Consider the following 11,700-nt stretch of genomic DNA (forward strand, 5'->3'; position numbering starts at 1 on the left):
GCGGAGCCTGGAAGAGCCTGGAAGGCCCGGAGGAGCCGCGCTCTGGAAGGCGCCGATCAGCTGATATTCGGAGCCTATGGAGCTGCAGCTTGGAACAGCGCTCAGAATGGTGGAGTGGCGGAGGAATTGCGGTGGCGTCTGGAGCAGCTGGTGTGGAGGTGAGCTGGAGTGCTGCGGCTGCTCAGACGTGGAGACCTGCGGCCCAGTGGTGGAGTGCGGACGGTTCGTGTCTAGGATGGTTGGGCGGCACAGACCATCTTTACGTCGCTCATGCTCCAAAAGGCCAGCTAGACCGAGTTTGCGGCCTAGCGGAAGATCTGCGGGGATCTTGGTTTCCTCCCCTGTTTGCCTACTTATCGCCTGACCCTCTCCTTCCACGGAGAAGAACATCTGCAGCCGGGATATTTTGCTATTTTATGCTTCATCAGGCTTTTATGCCTTGGACGAATAGCTGCTTAATTCTTTTGTCTGCCGTGCCCCCAAGGGATTCAGAAGGACCCGGGTATAAAGTCACGGTGAGAGAGTGGCTTAGACTTAACATTTGCTACCCCCCTAGAGGTGAGAGATCTATGGGGTATGCCTTACCCTGGGCGTGTGTTCCAGGCCGCTCCCCGGATCAGAGCTACGACCGTTGTGAGAGGACGGTGGTTGACCTGTTCTGGAGGTTCACCCAGCTTGAGTGGCAGTGGAGCTGGGTCGGCGGTCTGGATACCCACTCTCCTTCTAACTTTAGACCCTCCTGATTAATTATGGGATCGCCTTTTGCTGGACTTGCTTGGACAATCATGACTCGCCTTTGCTATACCTGCACGGACTTGTTCGCCCTCAGGGGTGCCCCCCCTTCCTGGGTGCGACCCGCCTTTTTCTCCACTTCTCCTCTTGATGAAGGGCCCAATTGTTGGGACCCTGAGAGATGGTTGGGCAGGGACAGGAGCCTCCGGTATAAACTTAATAAGAGGCCCCTGGTTAATTTTTTAGCTAATTTGTTTGTGGGGTTAGGGAGGGGGGAGGGATTACAGGTTTGGTTGGAAACTGGGGGGTGTCCACCAACTGTTGTTCAGGCCAGGTCCGGGATTGATCACGTCGGGAGGGAGCTAGGGCTGGTTGCCTCCGGGGCCCCGGAACGGGGTGTGGGATTACCTATTCCCACGACGTTAGGGAATGGCAGCAGGTGTATGAATAGAGGGCCGTATCAACATCCGGGAGTGCGTCCCCGCTATCTTCAAGCAGTGATGTGCTCCGACCCTCTGGTTTTGGCCCGTGGTTCCGGGAGCGAGGATGAGCAGCCACCTGAGCTCAGGCTTGTGTATTTCAATGTCAGGTCCGTAGTTAATAAGGCTCCTCTCATCCGGGATTTGGTTGAGGGAGAGCATGCGGACCTGGCTTGCATTACGGAGACCTGGTTGGGCTCAGAGGGTGGTGTCCCTCTGGTCGATCTCTGCCCACCAGGTTTCCGGGTGCTGCACCGGCCTCGGGCTCAGGGTAGGGGCGGGGGAGTGGCGGTACTTGTGAGGGAGACCCTTTGCCCGCGGGAGGCCACCGTTGTCCAAATAGCCGGGTGTGAGTCCCTCCTCTTGAGATGTGGCCCTAGGGCTCAGTTGGGCTTGCTGCTGGTGTACCTTTTGCCTAGTCGCGCAGCAGTAGCCCTGCCTGAGCTTCTCGACATCCTCTCGGGGTTGGTGATTGAGTTCCCTAAATTTATGATTTCGGGTGACTTTAATCTACCATCCCTGGGAGGATCATCTGAGTCAGCTCAGGAGTTCATGGCTTCCATGACGGCCATGGACCTGATGCAAGTAATTCAGGGCCCGACTCACGTGGGGGGCCACACGCTCGATTTGGTTTTTCTATCTGGACGGTGGTTAGATGATCTGGGTGGGGGTTCTCCAATTGTTATGCCCCTGTCATGGACCGATCATCATCTCCTGCGGTTGGTCTTCCGTTTTGCCACTCCCCGTCGTGGGGTTGTTGAACCAATGAGATGGTTCCGTCCTAGGCGCTTAATGGACCCTGAGAGGTTCCAGGCAGCGCTGGGGTCCCCACCTGCCTCCTTTGCTCACAGCTCGGCCGATGCCCTTGTGGAAGCCTGGGAACAGGCGGCCACGGAGGCACTTGACCGAGTTGTACCCATGCGGCCCCTGACCCGGTGAAATCCCAGTGGGCTCCATGGTTTTCCACGGAGCTCCGGGAAATGAAACGTCAGAGATGGGGCCTAGAGAGCTGTTGGAGATCCAGCCGGTCTGAATCTGACCGATCGCGACTAAGGTCCTTTACTAGGTCTTATCTCGCGGCGATGAGGATGGCAAGGTCTAAATACTTTGCTACCCTCATCGCGTCCGCAGATAACCACCCGGCCGCTCGGTTTAGGGTGACCCACTCCCTCCTTAATCAGGAGGTGAGGGAGGAGCCCTTGCAGGGCCGTGCTGAGGAGTTTAACCAACATCTTTCGGACAAAATTGCTCGGATCCGGTCCGGTTTGGAGTTCGACTGGGCAGAGTCTGACGATGAGGACATGGGCGGTCTTGTTGATATTATCTGGAAGGAGTTCGATCCTGTGACCCTCGATGATGTGGACAGGATCATGGGGAAGCTGAGCTCCACCACGTGTTTATTGGACCCGTGCCCCTCCTGGCTGGTTTATGCGGCTCGGGATGGGACACGAGGCTGGATCCAGGCAGTGATAACTGCTTCCTTGAGTGAGGGTAGTTTTCCTGCTGCCTTGAAGGAGGCGGTGGTGAGACCTCTCCTCAAGAAGCCTGCCTTGGATCCAGCTGTATTAAACAACTTTCGTCCGGTCTCCAACCTTCGCTTTCTTGCAAAGGTTGTTGAGAGCGTGGTGGTGCACCAGCTCCCGTTGTTCCTGGAGGAAGCTGATTATCTGGACCCGTACCAATTGGGTTTCAGGCCCGGGCACAGCACGGAGACGGCATTGGTCGCTCTGGTGAATGATCTCTGGCGGGCTCGGGACAGGGGCTGTTCCTCTGTCCTAGTCCTATTAGACCTCTCAGCGGCTTTTGATACCATCGACCATGGTATCTTGCTGCAGCGTCTCGGGGTTGGGAGTGGGAGGCACTGTTCTTCAGTGGTTCTCCTCCTACCTTCTGGGACATTCGCAGTCGGTGTTGGCAGGGGGGCAGAGGTTGACCTCGAGGCCTCTCGTTTGTGGAGTTCCTCATGGGTCGGTCCTCTCGCCTCTCTTGTTCAACATCCATATGAAGCCGCTGGGTGAGATCATTCGTGGTTTTGGGGTTGGGTATCATCAATATGCTGATGATACCCAGCTTTTCATCTCCACCCCAAACCACCCCAGTGATGCCCTCGATGTGATGTCCCGTTGCCTGGAGGCGGTTCGGGTCTGCATGGGGAGGAACAGGCTTCGGCTCAACCCTGACAAGACTGAGTGGCTGTGGGTGCCGGCATCTCGGGAAATTCAGATTATTCCATCTCTAACCATGGGGGATGAGATATTACCCCCCCCCCGTAGATAGGGCTTGCAACTTGGGTGTCCTCCTAGACTCACAGCTCTCTTTGGAAGATCATATAGGAGCTGTGACTAGGGGGGCCTTCGCCCAGGTTCACCTGGTACGCCAGTTGTGGCCCTATCTGGACCGGGATGCCTTGCGCACAGTCACTCATGCGCTCGTGACCTCCCATTTGGACTACTGCAAAGCTCTCTACATGGGGCTGCCCTCGAGGACTACTCGGAGGCTTCAGCTGGTGCAGAATGCAGCCGCGCGAGTGGGGGTGGGGGTTTCCCGATACTCCCATGTAACACCTCTACTCCGCTAGCTGCATTGGCTTCCGGTTGCCCTCCGGGTAAGATTCAAGGTGCTGGTAATGACCTATAGAGCCCTAAATGGCATGGGTCCGGATTACCTACGGGAGCACCTGCTGCCGGCATCGAATTCCCTTCGTCCAGTGTGCTCCCACAGAGAGGGCCTCCGTAGGGTGCCGTTGGTCAAAGAGTGTCGACTGGCGGCCCCCAGGGGGAGGGCGTTCTCTGTGGGCGCGCCAGACCTTTGGAACCGTTTACCAGTGGAGCTCCGGATGGCTCCCGACCTTTGCTCCTTCCGACGTGACCTAAAAACATACTTATTTGAACAAGCCGGCCTGGTCTGATGGGTTTGGGGTTTTTTAATATTAACTGTATTAATTTTATTGGAATTGGGCTGTATTATTTAATTCTTTTTTAACTTTTGTATGTTGTATTTTTACTATATTTGCCCTGTACACCGCCCTGAGTCCTTCGGGAGAAGGGCGGTATAGAAATTAAATTATTATTATTATTATTATTATTATTATTATTATTATTATTATTATTATTATTATTATTATTATTATTATTATTATTATTATTATTATTATTATTATTATTATTATTATTTTGCCCAAGGGTAGGTCAAGAACTAGTGGGTGGAAGCGTTACAGAAGGGAATTTAAACTCAAAATAAGGAGAAATTTCCTGGGCATGACAGCTATTAAGCAGGGGGACAGTCTGCCTCCTGGAATCATGGGTGCTTGATTACTGGAGACTTTCAAGCAAAGGTTGGACAGCCCCTTATCTGGCGGAGGTACAAAAACTATCCATATGGTGTAGTAACAACAACTTGCACCTAAACAATGGCAAGACGAAAGAGATGGTGTTAGACTTCCAGAGAAAAAAGGAGGAACCTGCCCCACTTTACATCGGGGAGGACTGTGTAGAGAGTTTCCTCCTTTAAATTTCTGGGAGTCTACCTCTGTGAAGATCTGACCTGGAAAGTTAACACAACCCAGGTGGCTAGAAAGGCCCAACAGAGGCTTCACTTGCTTAGGGTCTTGCGGAAGAACAGGGTAGAACAACGGCTAATGACCCTCTTTTACCAGTCTACTATAGAGAGCGTCCTCTCGTATGGTATTGTGGTTTGGTATGCTGGTCTGACAGCCACGGACAGGAAAGTATTACAGAGGGTAGTGAGCACAGCACAAGACATTGTGGGCTGTTCCCTGACACCACTGGATGACAGCGCCAGGGCTCGTTGCCTTGGAAGAGTGAGGAAGATTCTCAGGGATGACTCACATCCTGGACAGTATCTCTTTACTGTCCTACCATCCGGTAGGAGATATAGGAATATAACCAGCCGTACCAACAGGCTGAAAAATAGCTTTTATCCGTGGGCTGTTAGGCTTTTAAATGGGACATAATCTCTGTGAACCTATGCAGAATTGACTTGGGAGGCCGGTGTGTGGTGTAGTTGGTTCACATGGTGTGGTAGGATGGAGGGTTTGTTGTCACTGTGTGTTGGGGGGAGAGAGCACGGTGGGAGGCTCAGCTAATCTCAATGTACACATGTTGTACTTTGACAATAAAGGTTTATTATTATTATTATTATTATTATTATTATTATTATTATTATTATTATTATTATTATTATTATTATTATTATGTTGTTGTTGTTGTTGTTGTTGTTGTTGTTGTTGTTGTTGTTGTTGTGAGTTTTCCTGCTCTGGCTAGGTGGTTGGACTGGCATACCTCCAAGGTCCCTTCCAACTCTATGATTCCATGACGATCTTTATGGCTACCCATGTGCTTCAGTCATTGCCTGTTGTACCTACCCATGTGGTAGGGAGCTACAGTACATTTGTAGAAAGGAAAAAAATACTAAATACTAAGGTGAATGAAATTATACTGAATACTATATAAAATGTTAATATGTTGTATACAGTGATATATTAGCAGGAAATGAGAACATGTGATGCATTTCTTACCTTTGGAGGCTTGAAGGGATATTCTGGTGTAAATGTGATGTCAAGGAAGAAAACACCACCCTCATATACTGAACCTGGAGGTCCTAAAATTGTCGATCTCCATTCATAAATGTTATCACCCTTGGGGCCAGCACTGTAAATTAAACAAGGAAACAAAAAAATGACAGTGATTAGCTTCAATAAGACTTCAATGTTTATGAAAAGTAACTCAATTCCTGTAAACATAGTCATTATAAAATTAACACTGTAAGACAGGGACGGACAACTAGCAGCTTATACGGATTGTATCTCACAGAAGGCTGCCATCTGTGGTGATGCTGAATGTAAAAAATGAGAATGCTGGTCTTCCCAGTGCACTTTAAAGCAAAGCAGAGGGACAAATATTTCAGTTTTAAACCAACAGGCTCTGGAAGAGTGAAGTGGAAATTAAAAAAAAAAGTGTAGTTTACTGAGGAATCTTGCAATCATCCATTCTTGCACACACGCACACAAACACAGAACACAGAACATAGAAAGAAGCTTGTGTAATAGTTAAAACCACACAAATATGATTCCAGAAACATTTCCTTGTCTTTTTATACTAACCTCCCTGTAATGTTTCCCTCAAACTTCAGAATGTCTAGTTTTGACCTATAAACCATTTATTCATAACTATCTTTTCCACTATATGGAAAATCTTTCTTAACAGAAACCCACTCTGACCCCAAAGAGCAAATGAAAGGTTACTGTGAATTTACTACAGTATTTGTGTTTTTATTGTTTTAATGTCTTTTAAATTGTTTAAAATGCCCAGAGTCACTTGGTTGAGTTGGGCAGCTATAGAAATGGAATGAAAAAGAAAGAAAGAAAGAAAGAAAAAAATAAATCTGCCTGGCTCCTGTATACATATAGAAGAAAAATTGGGTCAGGGAAGATAAAGACGAGAAAAATAATGTCCCAGACCAGAGTTTATTTATCAAATTTATATGGCTACCCACCTAGCCAACGGAACTCTGGGCAGTGCACAAAGTAAACACAACAAAATAAAAACATCCAATCCATCAAAAGGAAAAAAAACCAAGACAAAGTTCATGGACCAAGTTCAGCATTAGTCCTGTACTAGTGTTATAGAGGTGGGTTTAACGCTAATGTGTTTTGCTGTGGTATTATATTCTAAACTTTATCAGTGAAGATCATCAATAATAGAACACAATGTCTTCAAAGGAGTCATGGAACTGGAAATAATTACATTTATTTGTGAATCTGCAAGAAAAAAAGATCTATGTCGAACTCAAGAGGCAAAAGTACATCAAAATTAATTTTGGGGGAGGGAGGGAAGAAACCTCTTCAAAATCCATCTGCCATTGCTTAAATGGAGTATTAGTTGCAAGTATTGGTAACGTCTGAAACAGAAAGAGCATCTTTGGTAAAACATTCATCTTAATTACAGAAATTCTTCCCATTAATGATAATTGCAGTTTATCCCATTTCAATAAGTCCTTTTTAATATCATTCCAAAGAAGTACACAGTTATTTTTAAACAGTTTTGTGTTTGTATTTTCCAATATAACCCCCTGGTATTTCACCTTTTTCTCAACCATAAAGCCAGACTTTTTAGTCAATATGTCACTGTCCTGAGAGGTTATATTCTTAATAAGCATTGTTGTTCTCTATTTATTTTAAAACCTGCTAAAACCCCAAACTCATTTAATTTCCTCATCAAATATTCTATATTATTTTTGGGGTCTTGCAAAAATATAACCAAGTCATCAGCAAGTGCCCTCAATTTATAAACTTCCTTTTTAATATTTATACCTGTTATCTTGCCTAATATCTCTCTTCAAAGCTTCCAACAACAATGTAAACAATAAGGGAGATAAGGGGTATCCTTGTCTTATACCCTTTTGAATTTCACAGAAGTTGGTTAAGTCCCCATTAATAATAATCTTAGCTTGCTGTGATGTATAAACTGCTTTAATCCCTTGGATAAAATTCTCCCCAAAATCCATGTCTTCCAAAACTTTAAACATAAAAGCCCAATTTAAATTATCAAAGGCCTTCTGCATCCAAGATATCAAGACTGGATTGCTATGATGCCTGCTAGCTTCTATTGCTAATAAACTTGCCATAGAAAAGGGGGGAAGGGGTAGAAAGCGAAGGGAGGAAATGGAATTCCAAGAAGCCATTCATGGACCATGAGAACCTGCAAGAATGCCAAGGTCACTAACGCAGGTGCTTGATGGAGAAGTGGACTGTTCCCATGACAAAAAGTATTACTATTGGACAATGTGAACAACCAGTGGGTGGGGGCAAAGGAATCTATTGTTTAACTAAGCAAGCTTTCGCGTGGGAAAACCAGAGCTGGTTTTGTTTCTTCAGATCCAAGATGGTGTATCCAATAATGTTTTACCTTTGGGACTTAATTGCCTTGCGGGATCCTTTTGTTGGGTTCACTAGTCAGACTATTGACATTAAACCAGCTCTCTTCATTATGAATGCAACCTACTCGGATACCTCTGAGAGAGCTGTAGCTGCCCCACAGGTTGTGGGGGTGCCGCCAGGTTACATGTTAGTCCATATGAGTGGTTCCAAAATCACAATGAAAAGTTGACAATAACAGAGACCATGGCCTGGAAGAGAAACAAGTTGTACGTTCCACCTAACCTAAGAGCCCAGATCCTGCAATGGAGTCATGATGTGAAGACTGCAGGCCATTTCGGGTTCATGAAAACCTTCCACTTGACCAAGAGGCAGTACTGGTGGCCTAAGATGAACAAGGACATAGAGAGCTATGTTACAGGATCCCCAATATGTGCATCCATGAAACGATTGCCCGGGAAGCCTCCTGAACTGTTACAGCCAGTGGCCAACCCTAACAGTCCATGGGAAGAAATTGCCATAGACTTTATTGTGGATTTGCCCAAAAGTTCTTGGAATACAGTAATTTGGACAGTGTTCAACCTGTTTTCGAAGCAAGCACACTTTGTGGTGTGCCTGAAGATTCCATCAGCCTGAAGTTTGGCCAAGTTGTTTGTGCAGCATGTGTATTGGCTGCATGGAGTCTCGAGACATATCATCTCCGACTGGGGGGGGCAGTTCAGTGCAAACTTTTCGTGGGAGTTTATAAGACTAATAGGCTTCTCACAGGGATTTAGCTCTGGATTTCATCCGAGTACAAATGAGGCGGCTAAAAGAGCCAACTCATTTATAAAGCAATATTTATGTTGCCATGTAAACTATCAACAGACCAACTGGGCGGAGCTCCTGCCTTTTGCAGAGGTTCTGTATAATAACTTGGTACACAGTAGCACTGGGTTCACCCCATTCAAGATAGCTACAGGAGTGGATTTTGTACCGATGCCAGAGCTTCCGAGAGAACCTCCATCCTCACTGTCGTTAGCTGAATGGATGGAAACCCTAAAAGCCACCTGGGGGATGTACAGAAGCCATTAAGGCCAGAGAATCACATAACAGGCAGGCTGATCGGAAAAGAGCTCCCCAGAAGAAATTTAGTATTGGGAATAAAGTATACCTATCTGCCAAGTATCTCAAAGCTGAGGCAACCCTGTAAGAAACTAAGTCCTAAGTATATAGGACCCTTCCCAATTTTTCGGATTATAAATCTAGTTACAGTCAAGCTACGGTTGTCAAAAGTATTAAGATGGGTTCATCCGGTGTTCCATTGCAGCCTGTTAAAACCATTCCAAGATTCTAGCCTGAGACCAGTTGGAGAGAAGCCCCTTCCTCCGGTTATGGTGGGGGGTGAGGAACACTATGAGATTAAGAAAATACTGGACTCAAGGATTTTTAAGGGGAAATTATAGTACTTAATACAGTGGAAAGGCTACACCTCAGCGGATGCTGAATGGGTAGCTGCCCATCATGTTAGGGCAGACAGATTAATAAAAAGATTTCATGCCAAATACTCTCAACATCCTAAAGGATAATGAAATGTTAATTTTGATTAATGATGCTAATTTGTGTTTAATATTTTTCCAGGTTTACCCTTCTTTCAGGGGGTCGGCATGTCAAAATTGAATCGCTATGTTGCCTGCTAGCTTCTATCACTAATCAACCTGCCATAGAAAAGGGGGAGGGGTAAAAAGCAAAGGGAGGAAACTGAATTCCAAGAAGCTGTTCACGCACTGTGAGAGCCTGCAAGAATGTCAAGGTCACTAACGTAGATAAGATAACCTTTATTGTCTTTTTTTTTTTACTGTGGGCACAACGGCACAAATCAAAAATGAAAATTAGTTGCCTGCTCTCAAAGTGGAACACATACATGACACACACCTAACCATACTATATACACATATGTATAGACCAAGACCCCTACATATACATAACAAATATTAAATACTGTCCATCTTGAATATATAACGGAAGGAGGAAGCTTGAGAGTTCACAAGGTTAATGCTGTATGGAATGAAACTATGGCTGAATCTGGATGTTCTGCTGAAGATACCACGAAGCCTCCTCCCAGAAGGTAACAAGGAAAACAGGTTGTGAAGAGGATGTGTAGTGTCCCAGATAATCCTACGGACCCTGCTCAAGCAATGCTTCTGTGCTATGTCCTGGATGGAGGGGAGGGAACTGCCAATGATCTTTTCGGCCATCCTCACCACTCTCTGCACCGCCTTCCTGTCTGAAGCAGTGATGCTTCCAAACCAGACTGTGACGCTGTATGACAGGATGCTCTCGATCATTCCCCTGTAGAAAGTGGTCAGGACAGGGGAAGGAAGATGTGCTTTTCTCATGCGACGCAGAAAATGCAGGCGCTGCTGTGCCTGCTTCACCAGTTTCTCACTGTTGAGTGACCAAGCCAGCCTACTCGTTAGCTGCACACCCAGGAATTTGATGCTGGTAATCATCTCCACAGGTGAATCATTTATGCACAGAGAAGTGTGGCTGAGCCTGCCTTTTCTGAAATCGACAATGATCTCTGGTTTTTCTGGTATTTAAAACTAGGCTGTTTTCCTTGCACCAGTTCACCAACCCCTCAACCTCTTTGCAGTAAGCTTCCACCTTGTCATCATGAATAAGGGCCACTACTGTTGTATCATCTGCGAACTTCACAATATGGTTGGTGGCAAACCTAGCACAACAGTCACGAGTCAACAGCGTGAACAGCAGCGGACTTAGGACGCAGCCCTGAGGAGAACCTATGCTCAAGAAAATGGTATTAGAGGTATTTGTTCCAACTCGCACATATTGGGGCCTGTTGGTAAGAAAATCAAGAATCCAGTTGCACAAAGGAGTGTTTAAGCCTAAAAGTCCCAGTTTGTCTACTAGATGCTGGGGAATGATTGTGTTAAATGCCAAACTGAAGTCGACAAACAACAAACGCATGTGAGTATTTCTTTCCTCTAAGTGCTTCAAGCTCAGATGGAGAACAGAAGAAATATTTATTTATTTATTATTTATTTATTATTTGGATTTATATACCACCCCTCTCCCGAAGGACTCGGGGCGGTGTACAGGGCAATTAAAACACTATATACAACACATAATATACAAACAATAAAATAAATTAAACCAAGTAGCCCTAAACAATAAAACACATTCTAAAATGTAAAATTTTAAATTTTAAATCTAAAATCCCAGTCCCTCAGTCCAGGCCGGCAAGTTCGAATAGCCAAGTCTTCAGGTCGCGGCGGAAAGAGCGAAGGTCGGGAGCCATCCAGAGCTCAACAGGGAGCTAATTCCAGAGGGCAGGCGCGCCCGCAGAGAATGATTTCCCCCTGGGGGCCGCCAGTCGACATTCCCTGACCGACGGCACCCTGAGGAGGCCCTCTCTGTGGGAGCGCACAGGACGATGGGAAGTTAACGCCGGCAAAAGGTACTTCCATAAATAATCCGGACCCATGCCATTTAGGGCTTTATAGGTCATCACCAGCACCTTGAATCTCACCCGGAAGATAACTGGAAGCCAATGCAGCTCGCGGAGTAGAGGTGTTACATGGGAGTATCGGG

General features: G+C 46.3%; 1 long non-coding RNA gene across 1 annotated transcript in view; it reads right to left on the reverse strand.

The window, feature by feature from the left end:
• Positions 1–5,880, reverse strand: part of LOC308676145 — a 38,260-nt gene extending 32,380 nt beyond the window's left edge. The window contains exon 1 of the long non-coding RNA XR_014028274.1: positions 5,749–5,880. This is a non-coding gene — a long non-coding RNA (uncharacterized lncRNA). The remainder of the gene's footprint in view (positions 1–5,748) is intronic.
• Between the last annotated feature and the right edge of the window lie 5,820 nt (positions 5,881–11,700).

Source organism: Vipera berus, assembly GCF_964194415.1.
Source record: "Vipera berus genome assembly, chromosome: W".
NCBI classification, from domain to species: Eukaryota; Metazoa; Chordata; class Lepidosauria; order Squamata; family Viperidae; genus Vipera; species Vipera berus.